Genomic DNA, 21,673 nt, shown 5'->3' on the forward strand with positions numbered 1-21,673 from the left:
GCTTTAGATGCTTACTGTGGTGCTGCACTGCTGGTTACCTCACTGAGTTGTGCCTGGGAACGTTCTGATAACAGCCATGGAGATGCATCAGTGTTGGCAGATGGCCAGGGTACTGCTACTGTTCCTGTGCTGCTGTACTGGACAGGCTGGAATCCCAGCATGAAATTAAGTTGCCAGGACTGTGACATGTGGATGAGTCTGTGGAGGATGCCACACTGGAGCAGATGGATGCTTGATGGAGGATGTGAAGGGCAGGAAGCCCTTGTTGCAGCCTGACTGGGATCAAGGGGAGAAGTTGATACTATTATTAAACCAGATGATCTGACCCAGAAGTACCAGAGGCAGAAACTGTAATGGATAGACCTTTAAATTGTTGTGAGCCATGATTTGAGTTGTATTTTACAGGAATTCCTACAGCAGGAACTCAAACCAATGGAGGAGAAACCTTACAAGAAGCAGTTGCAGTGCAGCAGTGACACGACCCAAGATTACTTTGGTGCCCAGTAACTCCAAGCAACACATCACCTTTGCTGTCCTGAGTGACCACCACAACAGATGGAGCCCAAAGTCATGGACTAGATGAATTCAACAGACATTTTGATGTGTTAAGGTTAGGTTCAGGGAACTAACTGAGTCTCTGACTGAGGCAAGCAAGAACACAGAAATGGAGCCTATTCCATGGGGCCCACAGAGAGAACAATCTTTAAAGTTATAAAAGTGTCTGCTCCTGCTCTTGGGCTCCCAGATTCTTTAATCTGTCTGTAATTAAACATAAAGGAATAGCTAGTGGAGTGGTAATGCAGAATTTAGGACTCCATCTGAGACCAGTTGCATATTACTCAGTTCAACTAGATCAACAGGTTGCAGCAGGAACACCAGACTGTAACAAGTCAGTGAAAGCAGCAGCAACAATATTAGAAAAGAGCTCCCCCATTATCCTGGGACATCCTATAAAAGCCCATGTCTCATGAAATGGAAATACTAGCAAGACAGTATTCAAAAACTGATAAAATACCAAACATTTTACCACTTACAAATTATTGTTGAAATATATGGGTCTACTGTATCCATGTTGTTTGTTTTTTTTTTTGGTATGCAAAGGTACTAAAAAATAGATTTAAAATTTAATATTCAATAACCTGAAGTATAATGGTTACTTCAGCCCAGACAAAGGCTAAAAATATTAAAAGGCAAAAACATGGAAGAATTATCTATTTTGTTTTTAGAACACACTTAAAATGAAGAAATGTTAGCAAATTTAATCCACTATAGCTGACATAATTCCTGGGCATCAATACAATCTCCAAATTTAATTTCAGTGAAGCTTTAGTAAAAGTAATGCCTTCTGCAGATTCAGACTTGTGTGACTGAAATTATCTACTGATGACAACAAAGAGTAACTTAAACAAATATGATTTCTGTAAACAGTGCTTTAAATTAAGGATAGAAGAAATACATCTTAAACTGGCTTTGGACAATATTCTATTGGATGTTGCTTACTATTAGCATGCCTTATGCCCTTTCAAGTAAGTATCAGCATAGACTGTAGAGTCCTTTTGAATGCACTTCTTTGTTTAGATAGACACATTCTTTGTGTCACAATTTGATGACTTCTGATATATTGCTAAGGTGAAAATATGCCCACTACTGAATATATGGCATGATGAGTGTTAACAGTATGCACCCAAGCTTTGAAGCCACAATGGGCACATAGATATGAATTAATTGGATGTAACACCTTGAATCCTGTGTGTCTAATGCCTTCACCTAACGATGGAGAACATCACCAATGTGAGCAAATTATACACATCCCAAGTAAAACATAGACTGATTTCACTGATGATCCCTCACATAACCCAGATCTAGTTCTAATTGCAGATGGCCCACTCGGAGTCTACAAGGACAGCGACAGTCTGAGTATGCAGTGGTGAGCTGGAGACAGGTAATAGCACACACTTCCTAGATAGGATGAGAGCACATGCAGCAAAACTAGTAGCTTTGAGATGTGCAGCACATCTGGGAAAACAGAAGTTAGTTAGACTCTATACAAATCAGACACAAGTGCCAATTTTACAGCAAGCATAATCAAATAGTTGTATAAGAGTGGGGATGGAGAAAAAATAGCATATACCATATTGCCTACAATCTTCAGGTCAAGCGGAATGGATAAATAGGACATTAAAAAAGAAAAGATAGCAAAAATACATACATGCACTAAACTGAAATGGCCAGAAGCCTTACACTGGGCTCTTTGGGATAGCTGGAATACTCTGAGACAACGTGAAGGACTAAAACCAGCAAAAAGTCTCTTTGAGAGGCACTTAGCTACACCAGGGACTTGCATCTTAGCTAAGACCAGGCTTGAAGGGTGGAGGAAGTATGCACAATAGGTTCAGCTCAGCCCACCTGAAATACAAGTGCAAGATGTACAACCCAGGGGATGAAGGGTTAGTCAAGATACTTTCATGAAAATTTTGCTGTTAAAGCTTTGGGTAAGAATAACTGGATACACCATTCTCACATTAAATGAGTTTAGTGAGTGATCAAACAGTTGGTCAATAACTTGAGAATCTTTCACAGTGGTATCTCGATAAAAATTTATACCCTATGATAACCTTGTTAGCTTTAACCCTGCTATGTTTATCTCCTACAATGATGTTATAAGATAAATGGTTAGATGTCTTGAAAGATGCATTTTCCCTTTTTGTTATGACAGTCTTCTTAGCCTAAATCATAATGTTTGTCACTAGTAAAATATTCTATATTAAGGGCAATGCATAAATGCCTTGAAATTTGTTGTTGTTGTTGTTTACTTGTTTGTTTGTTTTCTTTTCCATTTCTTTTAGTATATTAGCAGGTACGCTCAATTAAAAGAGAAGGGAGCATTGTTGAGGAAAACACCTGGTCCAGGTAGCTGGACTTGAAAGCTGCAGACTGAGAAGCAGATTGAAATGCAGATTCAGCTCTGGGTGGGAGCCCAAGACAAAAGGCTTTGAACTGCCATCCTTTGGGACAGCAAAGGTGTCGTGGTTTTGCTGACCAGCCAGCCCCTGGGGCTGAAGATGGTTTTGTCCAGGTGGATTTCCGGACAAAAAGCCAATCAAAACTCTCAGTAATGACTTTGTTAATTACATATTTAAGCAAACAGAAGAGAAGGTTGGTTGCACAGTTGAAATTAGGAGCAGTAGCCATGTAGAAGAGGTGGTGGGCCACGAGTGGGCAGGGCCCCCTCCTCCCCCGGCTTGGGTTGGAGGCGGGTGTAGCACTGAAGCCCCCCTTCTCTCATGTAAGAGAGTAAAGAAAAAAAACTTTAGAGGACTGACTGCTTGGACAGAAAACCGCTGCAGAAGAATTTTGGCAAAGAGATAAGGGACCTTCAAGGTCAAAGCTGGCAGTCGGGGGAAAGAGAAGAAAAGTCCGAAGGGTGGGGGGGCTGCTTCTTCCCCCTTTCACTCTCTCCCTTCATCAGGGAAAAGACTGAAAAATAAAAACCCTACCACCTTTGGAAGATTGTTGAGGTGAGGAGACCCCCATGCAACTCAAAAAGGAGCTTGTGAATGTACAAGGAAGCTGAGATTTCATGAGGACTGAAATGAGGCAGAGTCCTGTTGAAGATTTATGACCCTAAAAGGGATGAGGCTTATGCCGGAGTGAGAATGGCTCAGGTAAGCTTGGGATCTCAGTGAGAGATCCATGCTGCTAGTGCTGAAGATCTGTGACCCTGAGAGAACCTATGCTGGAGCAAGGACCGCTTGGGTAGGGATGCTGGGATCTGTGTGTAGAATCCATGCTGCTGCTGAAGATTTATGACCCTGAGAGAAAGGCTTACGCCGGAGTGAGAACGGTTCAGGTAAGCTTGGGATCCAAGTGAAGGATCCATACTAGACCCATGTTGGAGAGGTCTATTCAAGGACTGTTGTCCTGTGGGGAGGGACCCCACAAGGAAACAGGGTTGGACTTATCCCCTGTGACCCTATGGTGAAGATCCATGGTAGGCAAGTGTCCCCTTGCAAGCTCATGGAAGAAAAAACCTTCAGGGCCTGTGTAACCCCCCAGACTCCAGTCTTAGCCCAGGACGGGGGTAGGCCCAGCCCTGGAGGCCAACACAGAGTAAGAGAGAAAGAGAAAGAGTTCCAGCTGCGACGAGAGTGCTGCAGAGTTATTAAAGAGACCTGAAGCTCCAAGAATGGAGAAAGAAACTGCTTCTCCTCCTTGGACTGATATAAAGGGGGGAGAATTATTTCTGTAAATACATAGTACTTTTACTTGAGTAGAATTATTGTAGATATAGTTCTTTAGTTTTAGCTTGTTAGTAATAAATGCTAATATTATTTTCCCAAATCCAGTCTCTTTTGTCTGCATAAACCTTCTCTCAATTTAAAGTAATTGTGTGGAGGTTGTGAGAGAAAATTGACCCAAAGCAAAACCACAACAAAAGGGCATGGAGATGGGTGACCCCAGCCAGTTGAACACACACCGAGAGACACAGGAGGAGCCGGGAATTGCCGACCTTTTGGATAACCAAGCAGATGATGGCCAGCCAAGTGGATGGACAGAGAGAGAGGTGCAGGAGCAGAGGGCTCATGAGGAAGAGTAAGACTTGAGAACACTTGGACTGTGAGGCTTTAAAAGTCCGGGGATTCCTTTGTTTGGGATTGCTCCTCAGAGGTACCAGCTCAAGCTGTTCCTGTTACTGCATAGTGAAAAAATGGCTTTATAGAACGAGACATCTGAGACTGTGCCACGGGAAAACTGGGGTCGAACTGGTAAGGAAATCTGATCTGACTGTGAAAGTGTCAGATGTGTAGGAGTCCAGCGGGGACCCTTCGGGTCACTGGAGCCTCCCACTCTGAAGGGGCTTCAGTCCCAGTAATGAAATTCTCTGGCTTTGGGAGTGTGACTCTCAGAGAGTGTCTTGAAAAGTCAGACTGCCAAGTTTCCTTAACAAACTTATCATCTTCAGTGCTTCCCTTTTGCCCCTTTACTTTCAAGTTACTTGCTTCATTTAAGTAGCCTTACTTCGTCATATGTGGCTAGCACAAATGAACCTGTTGCAGTACGAAAAGATGAGCATACTGTGCCTGGGCAGACAGAAAGCACAAATATCCTGGAGTTAGTTAATTTGAGTTAATTCTGAAGAGCAAATTCCCCTGCACTTTCCCCTTCAGCCTCTAAGCTGAAGTTTCCATGCTGTTAACTGAAAATTATGTATGAAAAGGTAGGGTTGATCTTAGTTTATGTTTTTGTTTTACTTTTACTTTCACAGATAACTGCGAATGCAACAGTTCTCTTAAAAAGAGAGAAAACTTGTGGTGTTTTGTGTTTTGATCATGTAAGTATTGCAAAAATTCTGATATGCTACCATGGGCCTTACCCTGCACCTCTGTTCATAGCAGTGAGATATTGTATTTAGTTTGCATTGAGTTGGTGCAGTTTTGAGTAGATGAGGCATCTTTCTGAATTGGAATGTAATTTTTTGTGACTTACTTTTCAGCTTTAACAAAAAAAATCACATAGAAAACAATTTGAAAAATAGGATATTTAAAAAGGACATAGTTTCCAGAACATTTAACCTAATTTGATCTTTCATCCAAGTAGATATTAATATATCTCTAGTTATAAGTATTGAGTAAATGAAAAGTCAAAAACATTTTTCCTGTTCTCCTTGAAGGAAAGGTACTAACCAATAACTGAAAATGCAACATGAGGGAATGCAACGAAGAGAGAAAATAATTTTACAAATATTCAGTAAATTCTAATCTGTTCTTTAAAAGGTAATTAATACTTTGTAAATAATGACTCTATGCCTGCACACCTAAAAAAGTAGGTCTCTTTCATACATATGAGGCCTTTGAACTGTGTGTGCTAGTTTTTAGACTGCAGTTTGTCTTCTCTGTAAAAGCTAAAGTACACTCAACTGGGAATTTAGCATCAGTAAATCATAAGTAATATCCTGGGAGAACATAAACACTTCTTTTGGCTTGCTATAATCATAATAAGTTGTTAAGATCTTTTACATAACCAACCAGTTGAAATAGGAGGTGTCCATCACATAGAATCTCATCACTATTGAAAACAAAGACAGTATTTACTGTTCTTTAAAGAAAGTTGATTTTCTTTAGAAGAATAACCAGACAGGTAAGAGAAGGCTTAAGGAGTCAGCAGGCACGGAGACATTGCTGGCTTAGCTCTAAAGAAAAATGAAAAAAAAGAACTGTGCTTTAAAGGCTACTTAAGTGAAGAATATCGGAGAGCTTTTCACCATGCTGATAACTTCAACAGAGGTGATTACCACCTGTTCTCCTAGTAGCAGTGATAAACAGTGAATACCGTGATAGAGCTCAGTTTAAAGGTAGTAACCATGCTGCTTGTATTTTTGTACCATAGCAAGTAAAAGACTTAGACAAAATGGTTGAAGACCTTGTCTTAGCACTGATGAAAGATGAATGGAAAGCTTCCTATTTGGATTAGGGGAGATCTGCAATATCTAATTTTGCAATCTACTGCATACCAGCAAGTGCAGAAGCGAAGAGTGAAAATGCTCTACACTCCAAGGCAACATAATCTATTCTGAATAAAGACTTAACAGTCCTTTGTACCTGATTTATATTCAGCACCCTTGTCATTTTTTCTGGTTCTTCTATGTGGGCAGAGGGAGTGGAAACAAGTGTCTGAGTGTGCACTTCCATTGCCAAGTGCTGTAGGTAAACCATAGGAATGCAACTGTTTACCTTAAAACTTCATGAAGAAAACTCTTCTTTTATCACAACTCAACACTAAATTTAATAACCTATGCCTCACATGAACAGTTTACTCAGCATCAGGTCTGGCTTTCTCAGTGGAGAGTGTTTTCAGTTAACTATGTGCAAGAACATACACAAATGTGCTTCATATTTAAATTGAAGTCTAAAAACCTCAAGTAAAAAGTGAACAAGTACTCAAACATCGGATTCATGTATTTCTAGGAACTGCTACAAGCAGAAAGCAACAGTAGTTTTGTCCACATAACTGACAGGGCAATTTTATGCTGACTGCCATGTCGTTCCATGGGAAGGGTTCAGAGAACTCTTAATCACCTATTAATTAATTTGTGTTTCTGGGAGACAAATGTGGGTCTTGAAGTTGTATCAGGGACTATTGCATTTAAATACCTTTCACAACACACAGCTTCTAGACAAACTAGAATGAATTTTCCTGGTTAGACATCTGCTAGGCGTTCCTTAAAAACCTGTGCAAATATAGTCCTCAGCAGGGAGGAGAAGCAAAGTACCTACTTGGTATTTTCAAAGTATGAGGAACTCTAGGCAGCAATAAGTTGCCAAAAAAAAATGTATGATGGTAATATCCTTCATATCCTAATCAGTATTAATCCTGGAATTTTCAGCACCAAAGATTGGTAGACAACTTCACATCTAGATGACAATAGTACCGGATTCTTTTTTTAAATTTAGGTGTACCTACAGTGGTGACAAAGTCTTTTAATGCCTTTGTTAATTCAACCATTGTTTCTTTTTGCCTAATTTATGCCAGTTCAAATGTAACATTTTGTATTTCCAGTCACTCCTGCCACCCACTCCTACACTCAAAAACACTTGTTGCCTTTTTATCATGTACCTAGTCACTGGGCCTGATTCACCAAATGTACTGGTTATTAAACTTGTTTCAATAGTGAAGTGACAGTTTGAGAATAGAAAATACTGTTGCAGGACACAAGTTGTTTTTTTTCCAGAATAGAAACATCCCCAGTGTTTAAAACAGAGCACCGCAGTTATACCATTGCTGGATGTAAGGGCATTGCCAGGGATTGCTCCCCTAGAACCTGCACGTGGCATATGCACTTCTGCAGTGCTGCATAGACTTGTATTTCTGCTACCCCTTTGAGACTGGGTATGAAACAGCGACACAAAACCTTGTGTGCCTAACTTTTCACCTTGTCTTTCCTGTCACTTAGTGGGCTGACTTGTATGTTGCAATATGGTAATCCCATTACCCATGTGAAAAGGCTCACTAGACTGTGTATAATGGGTGAGTTTTGTCTGTCTTCTTCATGTTACCTTACTGCCTGGGCATAATTTATTCATTCTAGCCTTAAAATAGGGACCTTTTGATTAGAAAATAAGCAAACAACCAAACCCCAAGTGGGAACTCATTTGAAGACAGTTTTGCAGTTCAGCTGAGCTAAATTACTTTTACTGTGATGAAGTTTTGGAGCAAAACTGCTATTGTCCTTCTTGTTTGTTTAGTATGAATAGTATGAAGAGAAATTATGATATATGAGTGTTACCTTCACATAATAGTTTTTTATTTCCCTGTTAAATATTTATTTTCCAGTCTGTTAGTCCACTGCTTATCACTTTCAAGCTGAGCATTCTGCAAGTTCACAATTATGCTATCAGTTCCTCTGTTATATCAGGATCTTCGTCAATGGTTAAAACATAACTGTAATGTTTCTAAAGGAGGCACTATAGTCCCATTTGCTCAGGGTTAGGGACTGGAAAGACAGCTGGGCTCCCACTGAAAGTTTTCCTACACAGATTTTTATTTAAGTGTTTGTTTCCAAATCTCTCTAGTCTTCCAATGATTATAATAATCATGTCATAAATCTTTGCAAAGTACTTTGAGCCAAAGGGTGTGTAGGTTCCTCAAGATGCTGTCTTACTTATTTTTTTCTTCTCATTCCTCTTATTAATTCACTTTCTGACATCACTGGCTCTGGGAATCTGCTTATAGTGCCAAATTTGTTTAGTAAGAATGGCCAGGGGGAAAAAAGTGTGTTTAAAGTAACCTGGAATGCCAGAAGGTGGCCTTTGTAATAAATGATGTTCTTCCATGAAAAGACCATAATCATAGATTTTAAGAGTAGATGCCAGATCTTTTATTACATCATTCTTATTTGCTGCAAAACAAATGTTCATAAGCCAATAATTTCCGTACCATGATAACAAATATCCAATCAATGATCTAAACTACACTGTTCAACTAACAGAGTGTAAACTATGAATACACACCAATCATTGCAGAACTTGAAAATAATAAATAAATAAATAAAAAATAAAAATAAAAATAATCTTTTATTGTCAGCCTCTCGCTGAGTTCTATTAAGCCTTTTGGGTTTGGTGAAGGAACTGTCTGGTATTAGAAATTTTCTCTTGTGTGCTTATACATACAGACCAGTTCATCTCGTCCAGGTGGGACTGAAGAATGGATCTCAAGATCATTCTTAGACTTTTTTTCTGAGTAATTTCCAGGTCTCCATCTCTTGTTCAGTTTACTCTTTCAGGAACAGAGATATTATTGAAGCTATTCATAGCTATCTAACAGATCTGGAATGGTTCTGCAGGGGTGGAGTTGATTTTCTTCTTGGTAGCCTGTATGGGACTGTGTTTTCAACATGTGCTGAAACAGTCATGATAATACAGGGATGTTTTTGTTATCGCTGAGCAGCACCTGCATGAAGGTCTTTTCTGCTCCTCAAACCAGAGAGCAGGTTTGGGGGCACAAGAAGTTAATGAAGGGGGCAGATGGGACAGCTGACCCAAACTGAACACAGGGATATTCTATACCACATGACATAATGCTCAGCACATAAAGTTGGGAAAGAAGAAAGAATAGACATTCAGAGCAACACTTTTCTTCCCAAGTTAGATGTGATGGAGCCTTGCTTTCCTGGGGATGACTGAAAACCTGCGTGCCCCTGGGAATTAGTGGATACATCCCTTGTTTTACTTTGCTTTCATGTGCAGCTTTGGCTTTACCTATTAAACTGTCTGCATATAACCCTGTGAGTTTCCTCACTTTTCCCGTTCTCTCCCCCGTCCCACCACAGGGGAGTGAGTGAGTGTTTGCATGGGCTGCCAGATGGGAACAAAACACAACTCTACTGCATTATTGTTCCATGAACTCCCTAAGCAGTGAAATTACTGGCAAGTGTATGTACTGGTAAGTATAAGCAGTGTCACTAGGCCATATCCATGGCCCATGGAGACCTCCATGCTAAGACACAGAGAAACAAGGAAGGGCAATTCCTGAGAGCTCATTGTTCAAAATATACCCATATTTCTCCTAGACAACGTCATACTCACCATGCTACACTGCTCAGTGAGATAAATATATTGAATATATTGGATACTGTTTGGAAGCCATTAGTATGCAGAAAGATTATAGGAATAATCAAATTTGCTTCCTAACTGAATTACATTGTATTAAGAAAAACACAATCATTTCTGTTTCAACCACAAATGTATTAGCGCTAATGAAAACTCCAGGGCAGTTTTTAGCAATTTCATTACAGACTACCTTGGAACATGATAGTTCAATTAATCTCTGCAGTGCCACATTGCATTCTTAACTTTTCTTTCTGACAAGTTTCACTGAAATAATTGTGTTTGATATGCAAGTTTTAGGTAGTTTAAATGGGAATGGAACATGATAGGAGCTCAAATGGCTGAAAGCAAATGGGCCTGATTTAAAATACCCCCCTTCAAGTCCTCTTATAATACGTTCCTGTCAAAAATTCCTGTTGCAGATCATGAAAGTCTCTAAGTGTGCTGACCTTACACCCTTCATTACAATGGTCCACTCAATATTCAGTATCAGCCAATCTTGCATAAGGAAAAGAACATTAATACACAGCACACCTGCAGCTTTTGAGGATGGATGGCACAAAAGAAGAAAATACCTTCAAAGTGACAATGCAATTTTGAGTCATGTTTCTGACAAAGAAACATGGGGTTCATCACATCCTGTATGTCCATGGCCCATCAAATGTTATCTTTAAACAAGAATTTCCAGTCTCATAGTCACTTCTTCTTGCTCTTCAGGGCTTTGTTTTTGGGTTGGGTTTGGTTTTGGTGCGGTTTTTTTTGCTGTCTATGTTCTAATATATGTTGCAACCATTTTGTTGCTGTTTTGGAAGCCAAATAACATATTAACTAATTCCATAATCCACCATTTTGTCGTCCTGCTTAAAAAAAACAGTTGAGTAGAGAGGAATGATTGTTCTCTGAGGGATCTTGCTGGTGTGTTTTCATACTGTACTTACGCAGATATTTTATGAGTGTCATCATCCCTACCAGTTTTGGAATAGCCTTTGGGGAAATAAAGTTATGTCTGTCATTTGGGGTACTTCTACTGGTAAGATTTTTCCCCTCCGATATAACTCCGAGTTTTCTCAATCATCTTTTGCAATTTAGTAGGACTTGCCCGTGTTTACTGGCAGCTTCCCTAATCAATTAATACAGCTGGAGAAAATAAATATTTTTAGTGGGTCACTTCACTTTTTTCAGGTTTTCTGGATACCACTAATTTGTCCTAGCCATTCATTTTTCCAACATCAGATTTTCTATAACATTGTAACTGTTTTAGTTTGTGAGCTCTTTCACTACAGCTGTCTTTAAGGCATTCTTTATGATCAACAATGCTGCAAGCAAATTATTCTTAGGCTATTATTCTTAGGATCCCTTTACAGCACAGTTAATTAACCCAACAGTGCCTCTAATATACTGGAGTGTGTTCATGTGAGCACTGGACCACCTGTAGTGTTATTACACTGTTCAATATTCCTGATCACCAAGAGTGTTTCTGTAGCACTCTGCCAAAAAAAGAAGCAACGAACAAGGGGTAGAAGTTCTTTCCTTTTCTATCTTCCTCCTTCTCCCTGACACGTCTTATTAACATCTCATTCTCAGTCTGCAACTATGCATTCATGTAGCATATAAAAAAATTTCAAAAGGGCCAATTCTTTCCATAACTAGGGCTAGGTGGAATTTCTAAATATTTTCTCTTTTGTAATTTGCAACAGGTTTGGAGGACATGTCCTTTTGAAGACTGAAAGTTGAATGAAGTATAGGATGTCAAGTATTACTTTTCAGGGTGGAAACCAAGTCCATAGTGCTGGTGAGGAACAGGTTTTGTCTGTGATCTGGAGAAACAAGCACACAGTGAAGTTTGAGTTGTCCTTTAACTGTTTGAATTTTAACATTTCTGATTTTTTTTTTTAAAGTTAATTTTGAAGTAGTAAATTCTCTGGCCTCTGTTGCTCTTCCAGGAATATCAGTCAAGACCAACCTAAATTTCCTTGGCTCCCATAGCTCTCCAGCTCATTGCTCTGTGAGGCAGTGCTGGCACTGAATCTTTGTCCTTCAGAAAGATCCAGGGCAAAATTCATCATGGTATCATTAACCAACAATTGAAGAATGAAAGTAATAACTTGACAACACTCCCAAGTGGCTGGAAGTGAATGGAAATCATTATCAGGAGAAGTCTGGCTGTGTTTCTCAGATGAGATTTTGGCATTACTGTGGAGAGAGGAGGAAGTTTTATCTCTGACCATATTGTAGGGAAGCTGTCAGCTATCATGTTGTGCAGTTCGACAATTGCCCATCAGTACCAACTTCTCTTTGCCCTTTGATTGTCACTTAATGAGTGAAGTCTGTCAAACTGAACACAGAAAACAATGTTTCCTATAGTGGAAAACTCAACATTTAAAGTTTATTTTTCTTTTGTACTGGATTAGTTAGCATCATTCAAATCAGTTACTTACAGGAAAGGAGGATTATTCCAGCTAGATCAATTACACATAAAGTAGAGTAGAATTATTTTTCAGTGTCAGGCAATTTCAACCATTTAAAGATAACTCTTCCTGTACATCATAAATGGAGCTATGTAATGGAGCTATGTAATTATCATTTTAAAAAAGCTGCAGAGGCTACTCTATTTTGCAAACTGTCAGACACAGTGCTGCAAAAGTGTGGCAAGCTGCAGCTAAATATCACCACAAAAACGAGCTTGCTGTCTTCCATCACATAATGAGAACAATTTGCCTGCAGGGGTTATTTTGAAATATTAACTTGAATACCAAAACTAACAACAGCTAACAACAGAGTATACCAACTAATCCTGAAGAGGAGATAAAATTTCTTCACCATTATATTGCATATTTGAGACTAAACAGACGTCTAAGCTAAAACATAGCAATTACCTGATTTTTATTTTTCTTTTTCTCCCTTTCCCCCTTTCCACACCCAGTGAATGCTGAAAGGTGTCATTCATTTCTCTAGGAAAGTAGCCATTCACATCACATAATAGAATGTCTCACTGTGTGCACTGGTGGATTAAAAAGTAAGTGGGCAGTTAATAGTTTCAGTGCTTTCAAATCTGAGCAAAATAGTGGTTAGATGGACCTAGAAGAAAGTCCACAGTCTTTGCACACAATGAGTATCATTGCTTCATGAATAACTTTTCTAATGCTTGTGAGAATTATCTGTGGTTTTTTTCACACGTTCTACTGTTGTCAGGTCTTATCCTACTGTCCTAGTTAGAGCAGCCAGGACCAGTTCATCACTGTGTGGGTGTAACCCAAACTGTGTGTTCTACACCCTCTGTGTCATTTCCCAGAAATTGTTAACAACAGACCATTTGCAGCAGCTGCTCAGAGCACACCTGACCCCTCAGGCTATAAGCTGGGTGTTAAGAGGCCTGTGAGATAAGAGGATGTTTCTGTCCTCACAGCCCCAACTCACAATCACTCATTGTGGAACTCCCCGTCCTGGGGGAGGTGCTGGGCATTCCTGCCTGAACCTGGGCGTATACAATCTTGGGGTCTTGGCACTTCTGGGACCACTCGTGGGATCCAGAGGAGGACCAGAACCTCGACCAGACTGCGACCACCACTCTCAACCAGACTGCAACCACAGCTCCCAACTGGACTGTGACCATCACTCCCAACTGGACTGTGACCATCACTCCCAACTGGACTGTGATCATCACTCACACCAACAGGTTCTTCCTCTCCTTTTATTTTTGAACTCAGGGGGCCCATGTGGGGCTCAGCACAGGGAGGTCAAGGAACACCATTCTGTTCATGCCCCAGAGTGTTGGGATATACATCTGGTCTTTTTGTGGGTTAAAACCGATTGTTCATCTGTATAATTGTATATATTTTATTATTTTTATTAAATTGTAATTCTGATTTATAATCTCTTTTGAATTGGGTTAATTTCTCCTACCAGTTTACCTTTAAACTAGCACACCAACACACACTTTAGCACATGAATAGTGACTTCACAGTTAGTGTGGTTTGTATGTACTTGATATTTTAAATTTTGTTGGTCTGGAAGGAGATATAAAAATATTACATGGCTATTCTCTGGCTGTTATTTGCCAGACAAGTGTAAATCCCCTACAGATAGACATGTTTCTCTACCTGAGGTAAATTTCCAAATACATCTTATAAATATGTATATACTTTAAAAAACCTCAACCCAAAACAGTAAAAGAAAATGTGGAACTCAAAGCAAAGTTAGAGTACAGTGAACACACCTGAAAAATCATGTCTGCAACCTGTATACTCGAGGGCCATTTGAAAAGAAACATGGCAGGCCTGATTATCTGGTGGTATTCTTTTAGATTCTCTATTTTAAAAAGTGGATTGTATCTGTTAGTTTATAATATTATGATTTCATCTATAATTAAATAGACTTCATTAAAGGGAGTACAGCTTGTTCAGCACAGGGTAGTCTCTGGACTTTGTGAACTCTACAAGCAGGTAGGAAATAAATGCTCGGTTTCTTGATTACTTATAAAGTTATTGTGGAGGTGTTTTTGTGTTTTGGTACTTGGTATTTCTGTTTCAAACAATATAGACAAGGATTCTGAAAGATCAAAAAATTTTACTGCATATATTAAATTCAATAGGGGAAAATAATTATTTGTGTAGGCATAAGAAGTAGAGTGCTCTAAAACCTTAACTATATTAAAATTGATGATGCAGGCTTTGCTTTAATTTGTATCAGCCTGAAAATGTTGAAGTCAATTACAGCAGTGTAAATGATTAAGTTGAATACCTTAAATTGCTTACATATGATTGACAGATAAAAACAATAACTTAAGGTCAAACCAGAATTCAAAAAGATGATGATAATTCTCACAAATGTATTTTCAATCTAATCCACAGTAAAGAATGGTCAAGCACATCTGGGGCCTTTAGGAAGAATACTGTCATTTACAGATAAATACTTTATTACTCTATTCCAGTCTAACTACATACCAATAGCCATTAAAGAGAGGAAACCAGGGATGAGAAAGGAGGGTAATGGTGAAGGTATAGGGGCCTTTAAAATATTGAACACATCAATTCACATTTGGCTGCATAGGAGGTGCAGCAAGTCAACCTGACTTGTCAGCCTTGAAAAAATAAGAGTCATGTGTGGATCCAGATTTATTTTAGTGCAAATCTTTGCTAAAACATTCCTGGGGCTACTCACTTATCCAACAATGGACTGGACTTCGCAAATTTTTAACCACATAACTAGGGCCTTCTTTGTTGCATCATTCTTCAGGCAGATACACCTTAACTGAAGTACAGACCCGATGAGATAATGGTTTCTGTAAGAATCAACTCCTTCTCATGAATAACCAAACACAAATGAAAAGAATGGAAAAAGATATGCAGGGATAAGAAGAAGGATTATACCCAGAAGAAAGAGTGAAAAGAAGCTGCAGTGACCTGAAACAGAAAAGAATCATGATTCAGAGTTGCAATTATTCCCAGTCCTATGTTCGCTGCTGCCACCTCTTTTGCAGACTTTGCGCTTCTGTATGCTTATCAGATTGTCTTTCACAGCCCTCCCATGTCCTCTTGCCTGCAAAACAGAGCCTGCAGAACAAGAGGTTATAGCCCAGAAGGATAGATAAGTCTCCTTCTGAGCATGAGGCTCCCTGCATTTATTGGTCAGGTCCCCAGTTCTGGAACCAGCTCTGCTTAGGGAAGAAACGCAAGCTTCAAAGAGATCCTGCCATTGGCAGTTCCTGTGAGAGTAAATGGTATCGGAGGAGAGAAGAGGATTTCAGAGGCAGCACTGCTGATGAGGAGTGCACTGTGTTCACAACAGACATTTCAGAAATTCTACTTCAGACAACCACTAGTATTCCCAGTTGGCCAGATCACATTTTAGCAGTTAGAATAGCTCATCCAGACTGACGTTATCTGAAAAGAAACAAGGTTGGACACTCCTAGTTCTCCACGTGTTTTGAGCCAAGGCACAGCAAATGGGGACAATTAAAACACCACTCCTGAAGCAAATTAAAATACTTCTGACAGCCATACTATGCTTGTGGTCAACACATTCTGTGACGTACTGTTTAGTGTTTAAAAAACGCTGAAGAGTCTTGAATTTCTGTCACTCTGAACTGCATCACCAGGACTTCCAGCAGCTAAATCCGCTAAGAGACCACGTGATAGAAAAAAGCCCTCTTCAGTGTTTGGAATCACAGCTGATTGCTCTGCAGTGTTACTTTTTCATACAATTTACCATGAAAAAAAAAAAAAGTAATAATGGGCTTTCAGTGCTACCAGAGATTCAGTATAAAATAAATCCTGGAGAGACTAAAGCATTTGAAGGTGTTAAGAGCACATCCATCATAAATTTATTTTTTACATTTCTCTAAATTACTGCTAAAGTTTAACCAAATCTCAGTACTAAAAGGCTGGGCCACCTACTGAGCCTGTCTTCCAAACCCACCAATTACCACAACTTCTAATTTTAATTATCTGTTCATTAGAGTTCTCCTTTGTCTGTTCAACCTGAATTGCTAAATCAAAGGAATTTCTAAGGGAGCATGATCCCTGTCCCACTAAGTACAGGCTGATGACTGAAATGTACCACTGTGCCAGAAAACAAGTTTTGATGTGTAGATGTTGATTGTAGTAGCTAACACACAGGGGGTTTTTTAACTGCTGTAGTGAGAAAAATGATAAATGTAAACTACCTTACTTCTTTTTCTGCCATCAATGAAAGATTAGATGAAGTGCTAAAGCAATGGTTTACATTTAAATATGTTGGTTTTTAATGGTTTTGCTTTGTGTTATTAGTTATGTTGCCATTTAAGAAATATTAGCAAAGCAACTGAGAGCAGCATTAAATGCTAAGCACACTTCATAAATGTTAGGATGTTTTAATAATGGCCCTATAAATAGACTATAACTTTACATTTTTTTTTCACTCTTTCTTAAAAAAATAGAGATCTAATAAAAACTGCACAAAAATCTTAGCATAAATAAACATGTCCTATATTTTTAATAGAAGGTAATGTCTAGTTTCATGACTCATCACTAAACAGAATCAAAGACATATATTATCATGAAAAATTACAAGAAGAATGCCTTATCATTGGCAAGAGTATTTAAAGAACTTGCAGAGTTCTACAGTTCACCCACCACAGGAAGGGTGCAGGACTTCTGGTAATATTTTGTTCTCTGTTACAAAAAGTAATCTGCTTAAGGGGTAACTGATCAGATGTTTTGATTTTTGAATATGAGAGTAGCCCCTTAAAACAAATCTCTGAATTATTTTTATTCTAAGCAATTAATCACATCCTAGGATGTGACTGAGTGCTTTGAGTTCCAAGCATATTGCCAAATGCTTTCCAGCTCTTTGGTTTTATTGATGTGATATCCCAGCCTGGTGAAGGTTCACAGAGCTACTGTAGACAGATGAGGTCTGAGGACTGTTCAAAGACATTCCCTATAGCAACATCTTGTCAAGAGCAAGAGTTAAAAAAGCCAGAACTAGTATGTTAGGACTTTCCAATTCTAAATCTTTTAAATATGTGTTCGTTCAGGGCAACTTTTAAACCCACCTTTCTAAAAATTTATTATCCCTTTATCTGGAATAAACAATGTGTATGTAATAAACCTACAATAAATATCTAATATCTTTATAAAAATAGAATTAATTAGTATCACTCTTTAGACAGGGCCTGACTGGATACTTTTGGAAAGATTCTTTCCCAAATTATTCAATATAATTTCTAAATATTAATTATGCCTATCAAAAGGATTCCAGGCAATCTTTACTGAAACCTATAAAGTGATTCAGAAACCAAAAATTTTTTGAAGGTATGAGATCCAAGGAAGGGATATAGCTACCTATTCAGTGCTGCCTTTAAGTCTAGCTGTTATGAATGAAATAACAACACTGACCTTTCTCACTGCAGCAGTTTCCAAAAAGTCGTTCCAGATTGACTTCATCAGCAGAAGAGGGGGATGAAAACATCCAAAGAAATTCCCACAAAGGTATCATGTGTACCATAAGGGTTAGTGTCTTTTTGGGTACATGATGTTTGCATTCAAGTGCACATTTTTATATTCATTAATACGGTTTCATATTTGTAAAATAAGTTATTTCAAATAAGCTGGATTTTTAAAGAGCTTTGCTGAAGAGCAAATTTAAATGCATATCTGTAATTTAGCACAGCAATGAAATTCATATCTATTAGGTAAAATGTTGAATCAAGCTTCCTGTTTGAAAATAACTAAAAACTACAGTCTTACAAAACAATCGGCATTCTAATGGTACAGTCACATATCAAGTATTAAATAGATGAGAAAAATGAATTTTTTATCTACCTGACAGTGAACACAAGTCTACCTCAAAAGAGACAGATGAGGTTGCAAAACTGACAGAGCTAAAAAGACTTGCTTTCAGAGAACAACTTCAAAAATCTGTACCTTACCATGTGCTTGTATTATAAAGAGAAGAGGCACAGAGAGAAGCAGAGCTCTTCACAGAGGAATGGAAAGAACCAGTTGTGCTTGATGGTGATGTCTTTTTCCTCATTACATCTGGAGGCTATAACCTTGTTGTTCCTAGTTTCTAACTTTGCAGTTCCTTTATTTGCCTCCAGGTCATCTTAGCACTTACCACCATAGCAAAGGTAAGGAAAAGTTCTCCCCGTCTCCACTATGGCACAGTTAACAGTCTTTGAGAGGAGACAGGTGAGCAGATTTTCACTCCCAGTTAGCATCTTGATAAAAATATTGTTCAACTGTAATACAGTGTTATCATGCATGACAGCAGTGCACCATTGTGGAGATCAATTGCCACCTTGTTTGCAGCATCCTGACTTGAAAACACATGGGAACCCACAGGAATTTGACTTGACATAGGAAAATTATGAAATAAGACTTTATGAAGGAATTTCTTTGCTAAAGGGTGATCCCTTTTACCCTTCAACATAGTTCAAGGAATCTCTTTTCCATAAACAGAAATAATATAAACTACTCTTTGAAGTCAGTAGAGATTACTTTGATTTTAAATTCCCTCATAGATTCTGCTTCAAAACTACTCTTGTGTAACTGGACAGATGCATTTCATGTTATTTCCAAGTATATTAAACTACAGTTGGGATAGAGAGGTGGTAGAAACTCCAAGTCATTAAATAAAAAACATGTATAGGCATTTCTCTGTAGTACTGGGAATTTAAGTTTTCAGTGTTAGGAATACTCTTTTTTTCTTTTTCTTTTTGTTCCTTTTCTCAGCTAATCTGAATTAAGACACACTTTTGTTCTTTTAAAATGTAGTTGTCAGTGATTTGAAGCTGAATTATATATTATGTTTCTACATGTAAGAGAAACTTCCTGTAAGTATTATACCGTCACTTTTTTCCACTTTTAATAAATACATCATTTATGTTTATTGTCAGTATATTCTATCATATATTTGAATGCTAACACCTAATGCAAAACTCTGATATAAAAACTCTCACTAACTTCAGCAGGTTTTAACCTTTGAATACATCAGTTGAAGGACAGGTGGTGGTCTGGGTGCCTGACTTCAAAAATGCATCTGAGCCATGTTCCACTGCTCTCAAACAAAGCAATGTCTGGGGTTTGAACTGTGTTCTGCCATGACTGTCATAATCTTTCTTTGCTTCTTTTAGGGACTCTGAATGGTAACCACCTTGCTATCTGTGCTAAGATTATAATAGCAACACTTTGTCCACTAAAAATTCACTCCACAAAGTTTTCTAAACTCACATCTGATTGCCATTCTACTCCCTCACATTTGGCTTAGGTGTCTTTTTTCATGTGTATCTAAAGTCTGAGCCCACAATTTACTCTATTCTGGTTTGTTTCTTCAATGTGACTCAGTTCAGAGCCAGCTAGCTGTGGATGATAAATGAAGATCAAATTAATTCCAGCATATATGTCCACACTGCCTATCTGCCATTAAAGGACTGGGCATTTCTTAAGTCTGTTACTAAGAGCTCTGGCACTTTTACAAGTTTTGATTGGGTATTTGCGAATATGGCTAGTTTTCAGTTCACCCAGATGTCAAGCTCTATTGCTGTGATGCAACAGAAGTATTGTTTTTCATAAGAGCTGTACTAAGTGAACCAAACTTGTGCTTGATCAGCTTAATGAGATAAAAGGACATTTTGGCTTAGTACAGAAAGGCAGAGGAAATAACTAAAATTGATTACCTTGTTTATCACTGACTCAATTCGTTGGTTCCCTTGGCAACTGACATAGAAGGAGATGAAGTTACTAGTAGCCTGAAGGAAATCAACATATAGGATTTCTATCAGCCACATTAACCATCTTCTGATTGTTGGAAGTACAGAGAGAAAAGTGCAACCTTAGTGGAGGGATTAGATCACTATCACTCCAAATGTAGCTAGTCTGACCTCATTATTTATTTGAATATTTGCTGTCAAGAAAATGGGAGAATATTGTGTTATACTACTATATCACTTTCATTTATTGTTTTGTCGTCTGATCCAGACAATGAGCAAAGTAGTTTAGTCGGTGTTTTGTGTGAAAAACCTTGAAGAAAAAAAGCACTCTTTAGAGTTTCAGCGAGATGTGAAAGTCTTTATTTTTATATATATTACTTGTAGACTCTGTTCCATATTTGATAGAAAGCTGAGTTTTGATGTGATTTATTCTTTGTTGTGAGAAGCGCTTGGGAAGAAATGGTTATTTACAAGACTAGAAATCTTTCCATAGACAACATAGTTCACAAACGCATTGGACTGGAGGAAACACTGTGCTGTGTATAGCCACTATAGTGGCTATAGATTCCCAGCAAAGATACGGATTTTCCAGTTTTGCTGGCACGTTTGGGTGTAGCTGTCTGTCTTCTATGTATTTTTATTTTTGAATGTTCTCTCTTAAGCCTACAGAAGGAATGGCTGGGAGATTATGTTGTTTGTTGTACTTACAAGATGCTGTTCAAGAGCTGTACCACAGCATTTCCTTAGAAATGTGTCTTCTCACATGCTTTGCTTTGCTGCTGGATGTTTTGTCTTCTGTTTCAGTCAAGCGCCTTATTTGGTCCTTATTTTAATTTCTGATCAAATTGATTCATGGGGACCTGAAAGCTGGGATCTGAAGCTTTCCACATTAATACTCACAATTCTTCTTTCTTTCCTGAAGATATAGGTTTTATCAAAACATAAAGGACACTGAAGACTTTTAGGCCTATTTACAGACCCTTCTGGACAACCAGAGAACTATCTCTTTGTGGCTATGTCTGTACTTCGGGATCTGTGAAACCTCCCAGTTTCCAGACTTGGACACTTGCCCTGAGCACGTTGATTCCCTGTAGGACAAAAATCTGTGCTGTTTTCCATCCACACATATATGTACATTCTGTTTCTAAGGAGAAAATCTGGGCATGTAGACCAGCAGAGAGACCTAGCGTGTTCTCACACTGTATCTCATCCGGCCTGTCTGGGCTTGCCAAAAAACCCACTTAAGATGCAACCTAGACGTATTTGGAATTACTGGTTTTCGGTTGTTTTCTCCAAATTTTAAGTGAAAGCCACTACCTTTTTGTTGGAATACTAAGAACAATAGTCCATATATACATGTGCAAAGAAACCTTCAGAA

Source organism: Myiozetetes cayanensis, unplaced genomic scaffold, assembly GCF_022539395.1.
Source record: "Myiozetetes cayanensis isolate MyiCay16 unplaced genomic scaffold, myiCay2020 scf4, whole genome shotgun sequence".
NCBI classification, from domain to species: domain Eukaryota; kingdom Metazoa; phylum Chordata; class Aves; order Passeriformes; family Tyrannidae; genus Myiozetetes; species Myiozetetes cayanensis.